General features: G+C 36.1%; 1 pseudogene; it reads left to right on the forward strand.

Annotated features, from left to right (window-relative positions):
• Nucleotides 1-12009: 12009 nt before the first annotated feature.
• LOC144228118 (small ribosomal subunit protein uS5 pseudogene) lies at nt 12010-19648 on the forward strand (annotated as a pseudogene).
• The last annotated feature ends 1419 nt before the right edge of the window (nt 19649-21067 follow it).

A 21067-nucleotide genomic window follows, 5' to 3' on the forward strand; every position in this document is an offset into this window, starting at 1 on the left:
AACCCCTATTTAGATGGAATTTCTTTGTGTTTTCTCCTTCAACACACCCAAGACGCAGAGAAGCATTAACAAATATCTCTCTTATATAGCAAGAAAGATATATATATATAACCTAAACAAGGAAGACTTTATTTTATTTTTTTGAAGTTGTATTTTTTCCCTATTTATTTATTTATAAAATTTTATTTATTTCTTTTTTAACTTACATCCAAGTTAGGAGCATATAGTGCAATAATGACTTCAGGCGTAAATGCCAGTGATTCATCCCCTATGTATAATACCGAGTGCTCATCCCAGCAAGTGCCCTCCTTAGTGCCCCTCACCCATTTAGCCCATCCCCCCACCCACAACACCTCCAGCAACTCTCAGTGTGTTCCCTGTATTTGAGTCTCTTATGTTTTGTCCCCCTCCTTGCTTTTATATTATTTTTGCTTCCCTTCCCTTATGTTCATCTGTTTTGTATCTTAAATTCCACATATGAGTAAAGTCATATGATATTTGTCTTTCTCTGACTAATTTTGCTTAGTATAATACGCTCTAGTTCCATCCACATAGTTGCAAATGGCAAGATTTCATTCTTTTTGATTGCTGAGTACTACTCTATTGTATGTATATACCACATCTTCTTTATTCATTCATCTATTGATGGACACTTGGGCTCTTTCCATACTTTGGCTATTGCTGATAGCGCTGCTATAAACATTGGGGTGCATGTGCCCCTTTGAAACAGCACACCTGTATCCCTTGGATAAATACTTAGTATTGCAATTTCTTGGTCATAGGGAAGTTCTATTTTTAACGTTTTGAGGAACCTCCATACTGTTCTCCAGAGTGGCTGCACCAGTTTGCATTCCCAACAGGGAAGATTTTTAAAAATATTAAAAATAATTTTTTTAGCATAGTTTCTGATCCTCAGATAGCTATACTGTTACTTCTAAGGGCTCATATACTCCTCTTGGTGCCTTGTATGGCTCCCCTCTTCACCTACACCTTTATCAGACACCAGTCTCTGCCCCAGTAGGGCACTTCTGAGGACCAGTCACTTTGTTGTACTGACTCCCAAGAGCTTTTCTAATGACCCAGCTGCTTGTGATCTGGACTACTGTGAAAGACTTCCTTTTAAATCATTAAGTCTATTTTCTTGTAACCTTGGAACCACTCACTCTCTTTTGAAATATGAGAGACAGTCTTCTCTTTCAGTAGATTTGCAGCCCTTATTAATAATTGATATTTCTATCCATTGATGATGGAGCTTCTTAGGTTTGGGTGATCAGCCACACCTATTTGCGAAACTTTGTAAGATTTATTCATAGAATATGAGAGGGATAGGATTTTACTTATTTCAGACTTACTGTGGCTCCTAAGCATACAGTAGAACAGCATTCACAGAATAATAGAAGAGTCAGCTTTTGCCCAAGTTCACCAAGAAAAATATCAGCATCTGGCACAGTTGCCTGTGTTGTGTTGTCATTACTGTAGTCCATTTGATAGTGCTTGGTAAGCCAATATGATAGTGCCCATGCGCTGGCACAAAGGTCTGGATTAGTCATATGAAATAGAAGGGAGGTATTCTACCTATAAACCATTACTGAAGCTGTTAGCAGCTGATGGACTTTCTTGTTCTTCCTCCTGGTGACCCCAATCACTGATATGTTAATAATGTGTGTGTGTGTGTGTGTGTGTGTGTGTGCATACACTTGCCCACTGTGTGTATTCAGGGAACAACTAGTAGCTAAATAAATTGTTATACTGAAACTGATGAAAGTATTTGTTAATATCCTTGTCTACCACATGTCCCATTATAAATGTGGCCAGTAAACTATATAAAATGTGTTTCTGATGAGACTTATATTTTAGTAAATATAACATGAATTTTACATTCAAATATTGTATTCACTGAAAATGAATTCCGATGTTGTCACCTTTACTTAAAATGTTTTAAAATCTTCTTTATAGAAATTGCCTTTAGAAGTTTTAACAAATTCATTTGCATATTCTCAACAATGACTTTTTTCTTTATCATTTCGTGGTGAGTTTGATTTTTGGAAATAGCCAAGAATTATTTGTTGTGAACTATAGTAAATAAAGTGGCTGATAATGCTAGGTATTATAATTATTTAGAAAGGAAATAAAACTGAATGTGGTGATAAATAATGAGGTTTTTGTTTTGTTTTATAGCTTGAAGTGGCTGCCTCAGATCTTTCTCTTCTCATCTACATGGCTGAAGAAGAAACGGTTTTATGAATATTAACATGATATTGATAAATGCCTCAGACAATGTGTGTTTCAACCAGAAGGTTTTAACTTGAAATTTTCTCATAAAAAGTGAGTAAAACCCCTTTTTCTCTCCAAGAGGCTTTACTATAACTACTACCCTGAGACATTTTGTGAAAAGAGAAATAAGGTTCTTTTTTTTTTCTCACTTTTGTATTTCCCACATCTCATACTCTGCATGGCACATAATGGTGTATTCAATAAATATTTGTTGAATTTACAAAATGTAAACATGTTGACTTTTCTTTCCAATAAGCACTGGCACTACTGTTGGTGAAAGCAGTGTTAACAAGATAACTTTTAGATAATTATAAATTATAAATGACATGTGACTAAGTTTCTACTGTTTAAGTATAGATTATTTTTGCTTATATTCATATACTTTAAAAGATAATAAAAGTTGTCTCATAGAGGTCATTTAAGATAATTTAGATTTTGTTATGATCTAATGATATAGGGCAAGTATTCATAGGAACTATGATTTCTAAGAGTACTCTTATTTCTCTACTGAGTAATCATGATGATCCTGCTATAAGTTAGTCAGAACTGGTCATTCTTGACATGGTATATACATACAATGACATATTCCCCAGCCATAAAAAAAAGTTAAGTCTTGCCAGTTGCAACAATGTGGATAGAGCTAGAGTCTATTATGTTAAGTGAAATAAATCAGAGAAAGACAAATACCATATTATTTCACTCATGTGGAATTTAAGAAACAATTCAGAAGAACATATGGGAGAGGAGAAAAAGAGAGAGAGGGAAACAAACCACAAAAGACTAAAAGATAGAGAACAAACTGGGATACCTGAATGGCTCAGTCAGTTAAGCATCTAACTCTTGATTTCCTCTCTGGTCATGATCTTGCGGTTTGTGGGATCAAGCTCCGGTAAGGATCCACATCAAGTGTGGAGCCTGCTTATGATGCTCTCTCCTTCTCAGTCTCTCAAAATAAATAAGTAAACAACAACAACAACAATGAAAAGAGAACAAACTGAGGGTAGATGGAAGAAGATGTTTGGGTGATGGGCGAGATGGGTAATGGGTACTAGGGAGGGCATTTGTTATGATAAAGACTGGTGCTATGATAATTCACTGAATTCTACTCCTACAACCAATATTGTACTGTGTGTTAACCAAGTGGAATTTAAATAAGAATTTGAAAAGGGGGGGAAAAAGAACTAGTCATTCTTAGCCCCAAAGCCTCTACTGGCTCCACATACATTATGGGCTCCCTTCATGGGACCTTGGACTGGCATTTCCCATTGCCCACAATCCACTTTTGCAGATATCTGGACAGTCAAGTTTATTGTCTGCAAGTTTTAACTACAAACTANGTATGTAAATGATAATTCACTGAATTCTACTCCTACAACCAATATTGCACTGTGTGTTAACCAAGTGGAATTTAAATAAGAATTTGAAAAGGGGGGGAAAAAGAACTAGTCATTCTTAGCCCCAAAGCCTCTACTGGCTCCACATACATTATGGGCTCCCTTCATGGGACCTTGGACTGGCATTTCCCATTGCCCACAATCCACTTTTGCAGATATCTGGACAGTCAAGTTTATTGTCTGCAAGTTTTAACTACAAACTACGGATTCTGGAAAATTGTTTTTCTAATTGTCTCATTGATCTTATGAGTTTTTCAGGAAAAATTAGGTTCAATTTTGCCATAACATTATTTCAAATAAAATTAATGTAAATAAAAAAAGCAAAAACTCAGAAAGGGTATTAATAAGCAGAAAATTCTATTAGAAGTCATCATAGGTAGATTGAAAAGCCTATCTTCACTGTAGGATTTTACCTCTTTTCAAGTAAAGGAAAGTAGATGCAGAAACATGATTTTCTAATCTATTTAGTGTTGGTTGATTATTGAACATCTTGGCTTTTAAGTATGTTAATATTAGGAAGTGATAGATTAGTGGTCCTTTAAATTTATTGTCACTTCTCCTTAGCTTGTTATCAATTAGGTATGTATTCTATTTTATATTCCTACAGCCACATTTGACTAATAAAATATCTTCTAAAAGTGATGCTTTGGTGTTATTTTAAGTCTGGTATACTTAGCCCAGAAGTAAAAGAGCATTGCCATTTTAGAGGCTACACCTGAAAAATGAGAAATACAGAGATGTTTGCCAAAGGACAAATATTTAATAGAATGAGAATATATTAAAGGCTATATTGTAGAGAATATATCTTGCTGACTTTTAATGGAAATATAATCTTGAAAATGGAAATACTGATATATACCCTTAAGTGTAAATTTTACTTTAAGAAGATACATGATCTTAATTAAGTGGGATATTATTAGACTTTTATAAACTCTTTTGTTATCATTCCATTCCATCATATTATGAAAACAGTTTCTATTATAATGATCAAAATCTGATTCTGATTTTTTAAATCCATGTCTCTAATTTGGATTATCTATGGGAAACCTGTTCCCAAGAGGGGATGCGTTGCAATGAAGTTTTAAAAGGGAAGGTTTAGTGCTGGAAATTGGAATAGGAGCCATATCACTACCTTTTAATTTTTGACCAGTAAGGTCATTTTCAGTAACTTTGTTTTGAGAGTTAAACTGAACTTTGTATTTTAGGTAGACTGTTGATTTGTTGCTGGTGTTTTACCAGGAGGGAGATTTGTAGAGGATTAGCAAGGTCAGAGGAGTTTTATTTTTTTAATTCATTGCATAGAATACATAGCACTGAGATAAAAGGTGGTTTGCAACTGCACTTTGGAAGAGAAGGGTCATTTATTAAGCTTTTTTTAAATATGAAGTTTTAAAATTTGTTATAACAATGTAATTGCCACAAATCAAATAGGAAATCTCACAGTAAAGCTTTCTTTGTTAGTCTTCAGAATATTACTCTTCTATTTTAAGCTTATACTAAAAATGTGATTTCAGAGTCCCAGTATTCCAATGCTTGACTATATAGTTCTTTCTGAGATAAATGTATCTTTACATTTTCTTTCTTTACAGTATCTTTCTAGATAAAATGTTAGGATCAGATTTGTATCAGCTTCCATATTACTAGCTTTCCTCTCACTTTCTTCTTTGACTTTGGAAAAACAGCTGCCAAGGTTGGTTTGAGACCTTTTATGACTTCTCTCACTCACAGATTCAACTATTTTAGTGTTGACCTTTGTCCTTCTCTCAGGGATAGAGATAACTTGATACCACTAGTCACAGAGAAGGAAATTGAACATCAAGGATCAGGAGAAGTAAACTAGAGAGAAGCAATATCAGTGAATTTTAAGGCAAAAAAGAATGGAAATTCCCTGTGGGTATTTTCACATAGAATCAGGTTATAGAAGCAGATAAAAATGTTTTATTGTTTTAGTTCTTTTGTCTAGAAGCATAAAAGGAGCTGAAGAGATGGATAGCCATAAACTCTTACTTGAAAAAAAGAGCTTTGATAATCTTGTTAGGCTGAATTTAGATTGTTACCAAATGTCTTTTTTCTTTTTACCTTTTCTACTTGTAAATATATGTCTAAGTTCTTTCTGAATTTTGAGCATCTGTGTTTCACCTGAAAGCCTATGCCAGGTAACTGAACAGATTGCTGATTCATTTATGGCCAAAGCATTAAACCTTCTTCCATCCCCCTTCACCCCAAATATGTACGCCAATGATTAAAGTATATTCACATAAAAGGAACATAATTATAAAATCATCACATCTTGTGTGTGACCACTGAGATTTATTTTTATATGCCATTTATCACTATCTGGTATATTCTTGTTTACTTATTTGCTTATTGTTTATGTCTTCCCATTAGATGGTAACTTTTATGAGGGGGAATATTCATTTTATAAACCTATATTCCTGTTACCTAGAGAGTGGCAGACACACAGCAGATGTTAAATTGGTTGGTTGAATAAATGGATAAATGAACCACCCAAGGCAGATATCTTCCAAAGTGAAAGAGAAATTTTAGCTTTATAGAAAATTCTAGCCACTGTTTGGAGATCCATACCTGAATGTCCAACTACCTACTTGACTTTTCCACTTGGCTGTCTGACAGGAATCTCATATTTAACATCCACAACATACCTCCTATTTTGCAAACCAAATCCATTCTAAGTCAAATCCATGTTTTAATTATCTGAAGTAAATGGCTACTTGATTTCTTTTTTTCCTTCCCTCTCTGTATACAATCTATCAGTAAGTTTAGACAGCTCTACCTTCAAAAAGTTTTTTTATATCTGTCTACTTTTCCTCACCTTTCCATTTTTCCCTTGGACAGGCTACCACTGTCTTTCATGTGAACATCTGCAGTAGCTTCTAAACGGTTTCTCTAAATGGGCCTCTATCACCTGTTCTCCACACAGCAGCAAAAGTGCTATTTAAAATTCCTAAACCACTTCAGAATGCTTTCCCTCTACTATTAGAATAAAATCTGAACTTTTATTGCCATTTTAAGGTCTTCTCTACTCTAAGTTCCGCCTCCTCCTCCACCTGACCGTGTTCTGCATTTCTCATTACCCTCTAGCCACAATGCCGTTCTTCCTGTTTATCAACCAGGCCATGGTCACTCCTGAGTGTACGACCTGTTGAACTTGCCATACCCTCTGTGTACAATGTTTTGCTCCCAATCTTGTCATTTCTAGCTCATTTTTTTCATTCAGATGTCAGCTCTAGTCTACAAAAGTAGCCCAAATCATGTTTCATCACATTCTCTGATTTATTTTCTTTATAGAACTTAAACTATATAAAGTGATTGTGAGCTTTCCTTCTGGAACAGAAACTCCATGAGAGCTGAGAACAAGGACTTTGTCATTCTTATTCCATATTATATCCTAGGGTCTAGCATAGTGCCTGTAGTGTACAGGTGCTGAGGAAACTACAATGAGTGAATATGCATATGGATATGCAGAGCACAGGACTTAGCTAAAATATTCTTACCTCTCTTTCCTTAGATATGGAAAAGTTTCAGACTTGCTAAAACTACCAACTGACACAGAGATACGGTAGGAAGCAAAAGACAAATAGGTTTGTGAGCTCTAAGCTCACTGGGAGAAAGGCAGAGATAGGGAAAATCCTGTGTGTTCAAGAGACCAGAGAAGTCAAGTGCCAGTGTGAGTGGTTCTGTTATTAGTATGAACGTGCAAGTCTCCATATTACTGTGGCTTCCTGCCAGCTGCCATTTCTCTGAGACATTAGGGTGTCAACTTGAAAAGGCTACTTTCTGTAAATCTTACTTAAGCAGCAATCAGCGCTTTTTCTCTAAAAAAGGGAAAGTTTCAATTAAGTTTTCAAAGTAAGGTTATCTTTGAGATGTAAGTAATATGTTAACATTGTACTCATCTCTAAAAAGCTAAGTACATTAACTTGGAATGTGCTGAGCTGGTGGTAAATTGATATCCAGCCTGTAGTTGCCAGAGGATTTTTGTCTTGTTTCTTTGCACAGGAGAGAAAATGCAAGGGAGCCCAGGTCAATTAATTGCCTGCTTGGGTACTGCCCTATCTATTTCGGGCAGGGAAAACTAGAGAGGGCTGACTGGTTTACTCTCTAAGTAGCTTCTTGCCGAGGGAGCTCAGTTTCAAAATCCTAGAAACCATATGTGTTAGTTTAATCAGAGTTTGGCCCTGAGGAGAATTAAAACGAAAGGAAATTCTACAATTAGAAGGTGTGGAAGTGGAAAGCCGACTAAATCAAGCCCTTAGAGAGGCAGTGTGGGTTGGTGAGATTACATTCTTAGGGTGTATAATAGGCCAAGGTTTTAATTTTCAGATTCTTTCACTTAAGAGCTTCGGTGTCTGAATTCTAGTGGAATGGAGGCCTTTCCAGTCTTTTCTCCCCTCCATTATAAAGGCCTCACCTTTGTGGTTCTTACCTATAACCTGAAAAGGGGGAGAGCCCCAAGTTTGCAAGAGGTTTGAATAGAGGTTTGTATCGAAAGCCTGAACAAAAAGGCTCACTTTAAAATGGGCTTTGTTCTCCTTCTTTCCCAGGATTTATTTCCTATTCTGTCAGATTTTTTCTGACTAAAAAATCAGAATAATGAAGAAATGAAGGTTTCATGGAGGATCATAGAGCCACTGTTTGTATTTATTTGGGACCCCTGAAGGAACCTGTTAAAATAACTTGGTTATGAGTTATGAATCATTCATTGTTAATTAACATTGACATGTAGCTGTGCACAGGGAAGTGGATTCCATTTACAATGGGACCAAGACCAAGCCTGGCCACATTCCCAGTGAGGACAGAAAGATTGAAACTGAGTTTAGAAGTTTTGAGGGATAAATGGATGTCTAGTCTTAAACCTAGTACTAACCTATAATAGTTCTATTTTTAATTTTTTGAGGAAGCTTTATATTGTTTTCCATAGTAGCTACACCAGTTTACATTCTCATCAACGGTGTATGGAAGTGCTCTTTTCTCCACATCCTTGCCAACACTTTTTATCTTTTGTCTTTTTCATAAAAGCAACTCTAGCAGGTATGAGGTGATATCTCATTGTGGTTTTGATTTGCATTTCCCTGATGGTAAGTGATGCTAAGTACCTTTTCATGTGTCTATTGGTTATTTGTATGTCTTCTTTTGAGAAATATCTGTTTGGATCCTTTGCCCATTTTTGAAATCAGGTTGTTGGTTTTTCTGTTATGGAGTCTGAGTACCTTATACATTTTGATACTAAACCCTTACCAAATATGTGGTTTGCAAATATTTTCTCCCATTCTAAGGTTGCTTTTATACTCTATTGATTGTTTCTTTTGCTAAGTAGAAGCATTTGGTTTGATGTAATCCTATTTGTCTGTTTTTTGCTTTTGTTGCCTGTGCTTTTGATATTATATCCAAGACAAATGTCAAGAAGATTTTTCTCTATTTTCTTCTAGTAGTTTTATAGTTTGGGGTCTTACATTTAAGGTTTTCTTTCTTTTCTTTTTTTTTACACTTAAGCTTTTTACACAAAACCCATTTTGAGTTGATTTTTGTATATGTATAAGGGTCTAATTTCATTCTTCTTCATGTGGTTATCCAGTTTTCCCAACACCATTGATAGAAGGAACTATCTTTTCCCAATTGTTTGTTCTTGGCACCCTTATCAAAGTTCAGTTGACCCTAAATGGTTGAATTCATTTATAATTTTCTTATTCTGTTCTATTTGTCTATATTCTGTTTTTATGGCAGTACCACACTGTTTTGATTCCACTTCAGAATATATATTCAAAAGGAAATGAAAATCAGGATCTTGAAGTGGTATCTACACTCCCGGGCTCACTGCAGCATTATTTACAATAGGCAAGATATGGAAACAACTAATAAATGAATAAAGAAAATGGCATGTGTATGTATACATGCACATATATACCATGTATTAACTTTTGGAATATTAGGTTTTGTTAAGGTTAATTGCTGTAGTCATTTCATAATATATACACACATTAAAACATCAGATTGTATCCCTTAAATATATACAATTTTATTAGTCATTTATACCTAAATTAAGCTGGGGGGAACAACTAAAAAAGAAGGAAAAAGAAAGAAAAAAGAAACCCAGCATTAACCTTAATGTGGAAAGAGCACCAAAAAAAAAAAAAAAAAAGAACAGCACGAAGACAATAAACCACTAATAAGCAACTAATAGAGATCTAGAAATGCTTTTTTATTGCATGGTATCATATTTTTTATTGCATATATCACATATACATTGGCTACCTCTCCCTTCCTTAGGAACCTTACTGCAGAGTTCCTTTCCTCTACCACTCCTTCCCTCCCCTCCCCCAGATCTAAGAATAGCTCTTCAATTCACAAATGATTTTGAGTCTGTGATTTGCTATGTACTAGGGAGAAAGTGATGAGCAAAATAATCTGGACTTCAAGGTATTTAAATTATTTGGATAGGTAAATATACAGGTATACAAATTTAATTTTATACAGTATTTCACATATAATAATATAGATATGTTCAAGGGCTACAGATAGCACTGATGCAAAAAAAGTGTTTAAGCCCATGTGAGGTGTGCAAGATGTTAAGAATGAGATGTTTAAATGTATTTAGGAAGAGGACTGTGGAGGGACTAATCAGCTGATTGATCACTGTATTATTCTGGGCACGACTTTCTTTATCAGAGGGTAGAAAGGCTACTTTAGTCTAGCTCCGTTTATTCATTTCTTAGATCTAGACTTGTTAATAGAAAATTTGAAATCAATGATAATGTTATATTTATGTAACTCCAGTATAATTAATTAGAACATGAACTTTTAAATAAGAATGTTAGTGACATAAGACAGGTTCTTTTTGATACAATAAAGAAAAATGATAGTCTATTGTTTTTTTGTGTGTGTGGTTTGTCAGGTTTAATTCTTGTTTGTACTTAGATCTTTTTTTTTAAGCTAGAATCAGAATGTGTTTTAGAAAATAGTTCACCAATGTATGATAAAATTCATTTTATAAATGGACTTAAACTGAGGACTTGGCTGAGATTAGTTTGCTCAAGCTAAGCTCCTTTGAATTCTAACTTCCCTGCGTACTTTGGCTGCTGCATAAGCAGGGATTTGTCTGAGACCGGTGCAATAAACTAAAATGGTTATTAGATTATCTTAAATTGAAACGGTATGATAATCCATGTTGAAATTAGAGGAATTTGAAGTGAGTTCCTCTTTTTCTTTTTATTCAGTAACGACTTCATTTTAAATTATGTTATTCAAAGGCTACTGGAGCTTTTATAAATTATTCATCTGCAAAGATCTAGCTATTTCAAGCCACATCCCCTGAAACAGAAGGGGTTGAGTAAGATGGTTTCATTTTGCCGAAGCATTCATAAATATCCCTTTGCCATACTTCCGAAATGAATTTGGGTGTCTGTTAGCTTACAGGACGCTTATTTGCCTCTACCAGGTTATCTCATCTAATAATTCCCCTTTCTAGAACAACGTGAGGATGAGGCTTTTTCTCATTCTGATTATCTCACTAACTTCTAACCAGAGAGAAAAATCAACTGCATCTCTGGGAATTTCAGCAATTCTTGAATTTTCCTAGCAAGCCAGCCTTTTCCTTAACATTTGTGATCTTGAAGGAAAAGTAAGAGCTGTTTTCTTTTTGTGTTTTCCTGTTTATGTAGATTTCAATAGTTATATACTTATCTCTGAGATCTTCTTATTTGTGTATTTTTGTTACAGTTAGAATGACAATACATGAATTAGGAATATTTCTTTTCTTTTTTTTAAAGATTTTATTTTTAAGTAATCTCTATGCCTAGCGTGGGGCTGAACTGACAATCCTGAGAGCAAGAGTCATGAACTCCACTGACTGAGCCAGTCAGGCACTCCAGGAATATTTTTTCTTTTTCCTTTTGTGTGTGTGTGTGTGTGTGTGTGTGTGTAGTCCAGGATTGTATCTAGGTATTTTCTGGGTAGATTTCTGTTAGCCTGAATCAACCCTCTCCATTATTGGACACAGAGGCTCAGCTGGTAATCAATCATCTATAATTATGCTTTGGAAAAACCTCATATGCAGAGATGCTAAACTTGTCACAGATACGGTTTGTAAGTAATTCTACAAAACTTATATTCTGTAATCTCTTTGAAAGATTAACTCAGTGGCTGAAAGATTGCTTCTCTTCCTGAAACCAAGTATTATTTAGTAAAAATGGTGCTATTTAGTGCAGTATTATCAAACTTTGTTGGGTTTTGAGTTCTGAGTCATTTATCCTTTTCCTATCCTTCCCCTTCAGTGCAGAAAGTCCCTTGTGTGACCTTGCGGTAAGACTTCAAGACAGGTGGGATGGAGAATCAGAACCTACAATTGCATCTCCCTAAGAATGGCTTGAGAGCAGCCGAAAGGGAAGAGGTAGCAGATTCAAAAAGTCATGGGAAAGAAGCCAGAGAGCTTCAAGTAAGGAGGAGTGAGTCAGTGATAAGTAAAAGCAACAAATGCAGATCGACTAATTTTGTAAGAAATTTGATCATGAAGTTAAGTAGAACAAAGAATGGATTAGAATGAGGATACTTTCTTTAAAGGTAGAATAGATTTGAACATATTTACCTAGAAGAAAAGCCAGTGAAAATGGAGAGATTGTTAACAATTCTTGGAGGAAGATAGAAGGAGAAAGTTCAGGAGCTCATGTGGAGGGGTTAGCAATACAAGGAAGCAGACCTTAATCTGTTGAGAGAATAAAATGGGAGAAAGAATTATGGAGCTACAGAGTGTGATGGTTAATTTCATGTGTCAACTTGGTTAGGCTATGGTACACAATTGTTTGACCAAACAAAAAATCTGGGCTTTGCTGTGAAGGTATTCTTTTAGATATGATTAACATTCAAATTAGTGGACTCTGGGCAAAACGGAAAATTTTCCATAAAGTGGGTAGGCCTCATCTAATCATTTGCAGGCCCTAAGAGCAAAGTCTTTGGTTGCTGTGAAAAAAGGAATTCTGCCTACAGATGGCTTTTGGACTTGAGCTTCAATATCAATGCTTCCCCTAGTCTCCAGCCTATTGCATTTGCCAGGCCCATGTTTGTGTGAACCAAGTCCTTAAAATAAATCTCTTTTTCTGCATATATGTTGTTTGCAATCTCAGGAATCTTCTGGGTGAAATCTGAAACTGGCCTCTGTACATGGAGGACAAGGAGAAACCTAAGAAAGAGACCACTCCAGATTAGTAGGTAGCAGTTTTATTAGGCAAGGAGACTTAGATACGAGATTTATCTTAGGAGGCCATATGACAAGTAGATTTCATCTATCTGCCAGAATCATAAGAATATATACAGAAAGCTTAAGGGGGGGTGGGGTGGGGTCAGTCATGTACTAAGTCCAGATGGTTCCAATGACACAAACTCTCTCAAGGTTGCATCCTTGAAGTGGCTCCTAGTGCAGAAATAGTGAATGGAAGGTACATTCCATGAATGGGAGGGGGCTTGAATTGCTCAGGTCCAGCTTGAGCATCAAGCGGCAGTCATGTCCTCTCATTGACCTCCTTCAACAATGTATATACATCCTATTGGCTCTGTTTCTCTGAAGAACCCTGACCAGTACACAGATTCAGGAAGAAGTGGAAAGGTTTTGAAGATGCTCAGGTTAGCAATGTCTATCTTTTTTGTAAAATGGGGACTAAGATATATAATGGAAATGAGGAGGTTTGAAAGTAGACACGTTTTCAAAGAATTTTTAGGTGGGTACATGAAACTATGAATTCTTCCAGGATACAAAGCTTATTTTATTCATTTTGCATCCTAAAATCATAGCACAATAGTTGGCATTTTGAAAGTGCTCAACAAATGCTTGTTGTTTGTCAAATAAACTGAAGGAAAAGACTATGAAGGGCTCAGCTAAGATTAGATGCTACAAACTCATGGTGAATAAATTGTGACGTCTTTGTCATTTTTTATAATAACATTGGTTCTCTGGAAGTTTCATCAGAAAAAGGGAACTATGAGAATCAGCACATGGAGACCTACTGAGGGTCAAGAGATCAGGGACAACCAGTATGGCAGTAAATGAACTATGTATTATGAAAATGGCACAGTGAGACTCAGGCTGGGTAGAAAAGTAAAAAAGAAGGAGCCAAAGGTGTTTAATGGGAGAAGTAATCTAGAGAGATGGGAAGAAAGGGAGTATTTATCTATCAGCTTTAAAATTCTCAGGATCATGGTGGTCAGATATTTTCAAGTGGCCAAAGTAGGGGTAAAATAAAGACTGGTATTACTGAGGGGAGCCTGGGTGGCTTAGTTGTCTAACTCTTGATATCTCACAATTATGAGATCAAGCCCTGTGTCAGTCTCTACACTAAGCATGTAGACTGCTTAGGATTCTCTCTCTCCTTCTCTCTCTCTGTCCATCTGCCACTTGCATGTGTGCTTTCTCTTTCTCTCTCTCAAAAAAAAAAAAAAAAGACCTAAGAAAGAAGATCGGCATTCTTCAAAGAACATACTGTTATTTTGCTATTTATACATATTGTAATTTGTTAATGAATAATTTATACTTTATTCTTGCTATTTTAATTTTACTATTTATACATATTTTAATTCCTTAGTATATAATTTAAGAAGGTTCTGACAAATAGAAGATATAGTCAGTAATTGCATTAGCATTACCTACTTTAATTATGAAACATTAACTAGAGAGACAAAAAACTTCATTAGGTGGGGGAACATTTTAGACTCCAGTCAGGGTGTTGAGTATTAAGAACCCTGAACTTGGAATTAGAAGATCTTGGAATAAGGCCTTTCTATTTGCTAGATGAGTGAACTTGGTCAATTCATGTAACCTCATTAAGTTTTTGTTTTACAAAAGATGAATGATAATAGTTAGGATTATTGTAAAAATTTGATGAAATATACAGGAGCCCTTTTCAACTGAGAAATTTAAATATTTGATAATATTTAACAAGTATTAATTGAATACAGTATTTTCCTTTGAAGAACATTTTAGTTGAAAAAGATATTTAAGGGTTCATTTTTAGTATGACAATGGCATAATGAGGTTAAACATCTTAATTATGTTTATTAATTTTAATAATAATTAATTAATAATTTTATATTTAATATTGTAAATATTTGAGAGATAGTTATATACAGTTTACTCTAATGTAAACCAAAACCAAAACACAGATTTAAAAGCCCCTGAATGTACTTTAAATGTTGTAATTTCCCTTGTTTTCAAAAGGATGATTCTTATGTTTCTCCCCACTAACAGCAGGGATTGAGTAAATTGTGTGTGTGTGTTTAATTTACTTCCTTTCAATAAAGTAAAATCCTAGACATATAAGAGTAACTATAAATTGTATATCCTCTGAATACAGCTAAAGTTAACCAAAAGGATTCATTTCATGTTAGACTTTAAGCCAGGAATAAAGGAAAAATAAGTGCAATATACAAGTGGAAAATAATATACTTTATATAATATACTTTCACTAAATGTTAATTTAGTTTTTATAGTTAATATTGTAAGTTCAGACATTCAGGCTCTTAATAGAATTCCTAGGCAGATGTTAAATATCTACCCCTAATTAACCAATCTCAACTTGAATGTTAAGCCCCCATGTAATCAACATGATATTTAGTATTAAATATTTGAACAATTAACAATCATAATTTTCTGCACCTGAGGTGATACTTAATGTATTGTACAAGACCTGTCATGACACTGTGCAACAGGAAATCCTTTCATTTTAGACTCTGTGAAGGAAGGAATTCTTTCCATTAACATAGCTTTAAATAATCTCTGATGCTCTGGCCCACATTATCAAAGAAAACAGAACCCAGGTCTTGGTAGGAATCAAGAAAGAGAGCACATGCCCAGAGAACATTCAGGTTAGAAATAAAGAGAGTTTGGAATTCTTGCAGCATTCCTGAGAGCATTAGGGTATAAGTGGGTCTACTGCAACCCAAACTCTAAAGTGTGGGAGTTTAAGTGAGGTAGGATCTTACTTCTCTCTCATACAACAGAGAGTAAACTATGCAGGTAGCCCAGGGAAGGTAGACCCAATCAGTGAGACCATCTAACCAAGTATGCTGGATGGTAGGACAGCTTTGCCATCATCATGTGACTTTTTCCAGTAGATTTAAGGCAGTTCCTTTAAGTGTCCCATTTCCCAGCCATCAAGAAGAACGAAAGAGGAAATGAAAGGTGATGTGGATGTGACCCAGAGATTGCTCATATTGCTACCGTTCACATCTCTTGTCCAGAAATGACATGGTCACACTTAAATGCAAGAAAGGCTGGGTGGTGTACTTTCTGGCGGGGAAAGTTTATGCCCATTAATTGGTGGTATTATCATTTCCTCTTCTGTCTCCCACCACCAGTATGTAATCTATCAGTGAGTTCTGATAGTTTGACTTCCAAATGATTTCCATTATTTTTCATATTCCTAACAATACTCTACATCCCTTGTCTGGCCTACTATAATGACCTAACTGGTCTGCTTGCTTCCACTCTTGCCTCATTAAGTCATTTCTCACAGAGTAGTCACTGAATTTTAAATATATAAACCAAAGTTTATCACTTTTTAAGCCTTTTGGTGTCTACTCATTTCTAGACAGTAAAGTATGAACTCCTCACCATGATCCATAAGACCCAGCAATGGCCAGGCCCAGGTCTATCCACCCCCATTCTTGTACTGTGCTTTTGCCTGGTCACCAGGTTCTGGCCACTCTGGCCTCTGCCTTTTTCTAGAGCACATTCCCAACCTCAGACCTTTAAACCCGCTATTCCTTGTCTAAGAAATTTTTTTGCAAGGATCTCTTTGTGGCTGGTTTACCCTCATCTCTCGACATTTAGCACAAATGTCATCTCTTCTGAGAACCTTTCCTGACCGCTCTTTCTAAACAGATGTCTTGTTTCCAGTTACTCCTTATCAGCCACCTTGTTTATTCCCTTGGTAGAACTTATTAAATTATATAACAATTCTATTTGCTTATTCACAGGCTGATCAACTATCTCTTCATTAGAAAGGGATCCTTAAGAGGGCAGTCTGTTTGATTTACCTCTGATTCTCGATACTGGCACATAAATAGAGCATAACAAATGTCTGTTGAATGAATGACTAAATGAGCAGATGGATTTCATATGCTTCTTACAAATAGGATGAGGTTTTGAAGATTATGCCTGCACATGGTGGGAAAATCAGGTACAAAAAACCTTATACAAATTTACCTCTATTATTTTCATTTTTATTATTATTTTCATTATTATATTTACCTCTATTAGTTTCATTTCTGACTTGGGTATACTGCATGTTATACCTGAGCCCTGAATTTATCAACCTCAGAGGTATTTGGAGTTTTAGCCATTTTCCTCTGTAGCAGGTTGAAAGGTAGGCCTCCCGTCGTTCTGTTCATATCTTAATACCTAGATCCCGTGAATGCTGCAGTTATTGAAAATGGGTCTTTGCAGATGTGGTTAAGGGTCTCAAGATGAGATCATCTTAGATTAACTGAGTGGGCCCTAAACCCAATGACTAATGTCTGGCAAAGGTAGAGGGAGATTTGAAAAACTAGGCAATGTGATGTGAAAAGAGAGGCAGAGATTGGTGTTATGCAGCTATATTCCAAGAAATGCCTGAGTCACCAGAACTTGGAAGAGGCAAGGGAGGTTTTTCTTCCAGAGCCTTTGGGTGGTTGGGTGATTGTGACCGTGCTGTCAACCTAATTCAGAGTTCTGGCTTCCAGAAAAGAGAAGATTTCTGTTGTTTCTAGTCACCTGAATGATTTGTTAGTATAAGTATCACCCAAATATTGCCTGGGACATACTTATACTAAAAAATTATTTGTTATTTATCTGAAATTCTAATTTAATGGGGAAATTCTGCATTTTTATTTCATAAATCTGGCAATTTTACTCTAATCCCAAGAATTTGTGAAAATGAAGAATTGGCTGGGAATGATTTATAGATTCTGCCATTAAGAATTGGCATCAAATGGGGCGCCTGGGTGGCTCAGTCGGTTAAGTGTCCTACTTTGGCTCAGGTCATGATCTCATGGTTCGTGGGTTCGAGCTCCGCGTCGGGCTCTGCTGACTGCCAGCTCAGAGCCTGGAGCCTGCTTCCGATTTTGTGTGTGTGTCTCTCTCTGACCCTCCCCTGCTCATGCTGCCTGTCTCTTTCTCAGAAATAAATAAAACATTTAAAAAATTAAAAAAAAAAAAAGAATTGGCATCAAATTTTTAAAAAAAGTCTATGAAGTAACTAAAAGAAAATGAAATTGGTGACATGGGAGTTTCAAATATGCTACAAAATCCTGAAATTTTGTCCAGAAAAGTAACTAAGCAAAATGCTAGGAAATATAAGAGATTTGTGATATTCTAAATATGATCTAAAACTATCTCAGGATTGGCTAATTTGTTTCTTATAATTATAAAAAGTGTGAACTAAATTCCATCTGATCCTGACTTAATTTTTTTTACATCTCAGGGAAATTAAGATTGAATTAACAACTGACTCTTACTTCTACTACCAACAGTTTATTAGATTCAGCATGAAAATAGGTAGATTAAAGCACAAGAATTAAAAAAACTTAGACTGAAAATAGCCTTCAATGGAGCACACTGAGAGGTGGTCTTCCCAGGGGGCGTGCAGGTGTTTCCAGCAATGTAGGAACCTCTACAAGCAGATTTTCTCTTCACATGCCTCAGTAGCAACTAATACCACTCATGAGGCAAAATTATGGTTTCCTCTGTTTAAATTTTATATTCTTAATGTTTGTACTCACCTTCTTTTTTTCCCTTGTGAGTTTTTAAGCATGAATATCACACAAGCTATTAAATTAGTAAACAAACTCATTTCAGGATCTGTGGAATAGGCAAATGGGGTGGGGGAAGCAGTAGAGGGAGAGAGAAAGAGAATAAGAACAGAGGAATGAAATGCCCCACATCTGTCTTATTTAATGAAAGACTAAGTGAACTGGGTGGATTTCATGTCTCTTACAAATGAGAATCATTTGCTCATGGTGGGCAAATCAGGTAAAAAGAACCTTATGTGAAGATTTTCTTCTACTAGCTTTATTTCTGACTAGAGTGTGCTGAATGATATACCTGAGCAAAAGACATCTTCACCTCCCCTGTTACAATTGAAGAATTAAGACTCTTTAGGAAGGAAAGAGCAATAGAGAGGGAGAGAAGGAAAACTAAGAAAGCACCAAATAGTGGATGATTCTGGGTGCTGCTGGAGGTCCCAGAGTCTCTAGGGGACCCTGGTGGGAGGCTGTGCTGGCTTCTAGAGGTTTCAGCAGTAGCATCTGGAACTATGGGATGAGTTCCATAGGAATGAGGCCACAGAGCTCTTAGAGTCAAGGCTGAGGACAAGGAGTGGATCCCCATCACCAAACTGGGTTGCTTGGTTAACGACATGAAGATCAAGTCTGTGGAGGAGATTTATCTCTTCTCCCTGCCCATCAAGGAATTCAGGATCATTGCCTTTTTTCCTGGGGCATCCCTCTAGGATGAGGTTTTGAAGATTATGCCTGTGGAAAAGCAGACCTGTGTTGTCCAGTGGACCAGGATCAAGGCATTTATTGCCATCAGGGATTACAATGGACATGTTGGTCTGGATGTTAGGTGCTCCCAGGAGGTAGCTATTCCATTCATGGTGCTAACATCTGGCTATATCTCCATCATCCTGTACATCAAGGCTACTGGGAGAACAAGATCAGCCAGCGCTATACCATTCCTTGCAAGCAGACCTGCCACTGTGGCTCTGTGCTGGTACCCTGCACCCCACCATCCAGACGCACTGTCATTGCCTAGGCCACTGTGCCTGATGGCTAACATCAACTGTTATGGTTTGGCCAGGGGCTATACTACCATCCTGTGTGACTTCACCAAGGCTGCCTTTGATGCCATGTCGAAGACCTACAGCATCCTCATGCCTGAACTCTGGAAAAACATGCTTACCACATCTCCCTATCAAGAATTCACTGACCATGTCTAAATACCCACACGAGAGTTCTGTGTAGGGAAATGAGGCTACATCTGTGGCTACCAAATAATTTTTATATAAGAAAAATAAAATGAATTTTTTAAAAGATGAACTAGAAAAAAAAAGAGCAAACAAGAAAGCCGCATGTTAGTAGAAGGAAGGAAAAAACAAAGATTAGATCAGAAATAAATGAAATAGAGACTAAAAAAGTAATGGAAAGACCAATAAAACTAAAAGCTGGTTCTTTGAAGAGATAAACAAAATTGACAAACCTTCAGCCTGACTCATCAAGAAAAAAAGAGACAGAGCTTAAATAAATCAGAAATTATAAAAGGGATGTTACAACTGACAACAGAAATAGAAAGAATCATAAGCAACTACTGTGAACAATTATATGCTAACAAATTTGACAACCTAGAAAAAATGGGTAAATTCCTAGGAACATACAACCTTCTAATACTGAATCATGAAGAAACAGAAAATCTAAAATGACCAATTAGTAAGGAGATTGAAATAGTCATTTAAGAACTCCCTAAAAACAAAAGTCCAGGACCAGACTATGAGTCAGTGGTGAATTCTACCAAACATTCAAAGAAGAATTAATATCAATCCTTCTTAAACTCTCCCAAAAAGTAGAAGAGGGAATACTTAAAAACTCATTTACATGGGCAGCTTTACTCTGATAGCAAAAGCAGACGAGGACACAAGAAAGGACAGTTACAGGCCAATATCCATGATACAAACCTAGATGCAAAAATCCTCAAAGAATACTATCAAACCAAATTCAAAAAATACCTTGAAAGGGTCAAATATCATGGTCAATGGGATTTATTCCTGGGTTTCAAGGATGGTTCAACAACTGCAAATCAATCATCCTGATACACCACATTAACAAAATTAAAGGTAAAAGTCATATTATCATCTCAATAGATGCAGAGAAAGTGGTTTACAAAATTCAACATCCTTTAATGATAAAAGTTCTCAACAAAGTTAAGTATAGAGGCCAACATAATAGAGACCATATATGACAAGCCCACAGCTAACATCATACTCAACAGTGAAAAGATTGAAGCTTTTTCTCTACATCAAGAATAAGACTGGGGGGTGCCTCTGTAGCTCAGCTGCTTAAGTGTCCAGCTCTTGATTTTGGCTCAGGTCGTGACCTCACGGTTGTGAGATCGAACTCCCTGTTCGATTGGGATTCTCCCTCTCCTTATCTCTCTGCCCCTCCTTTGCTCATGTGCATGCTCTCTCTCTCTCTCTCTCTCTCTCAAAATAAATAAATAACCTTAAAAAAAAAAAAAAAAGGAATAAGACAGAGGCACCTAGCTGGCTCAGTCAGAAGATCATGGTTGATCTCGGAGTCATGAGTTTGATCCCCATGTTGGGGTAGAGATTAGTTACTTAAAATATATACTTAAAAAATATTTA

This window comes from Crocuta crocuta, unplaced genomic scaffold (genome assembly GCF_008692635.1).
Source record: "Crocuta crocuta isolate KB4526 unplaced genomic scaffold, BGI_CrCroc_1.0 scaffold462, whole genome shotgun sequence".
NCBI lineage: Eukaryota > Metazoa > Chordata > Mammalia > Carnivora > Hyaenidae > Crocuta > Crocuta crocuta.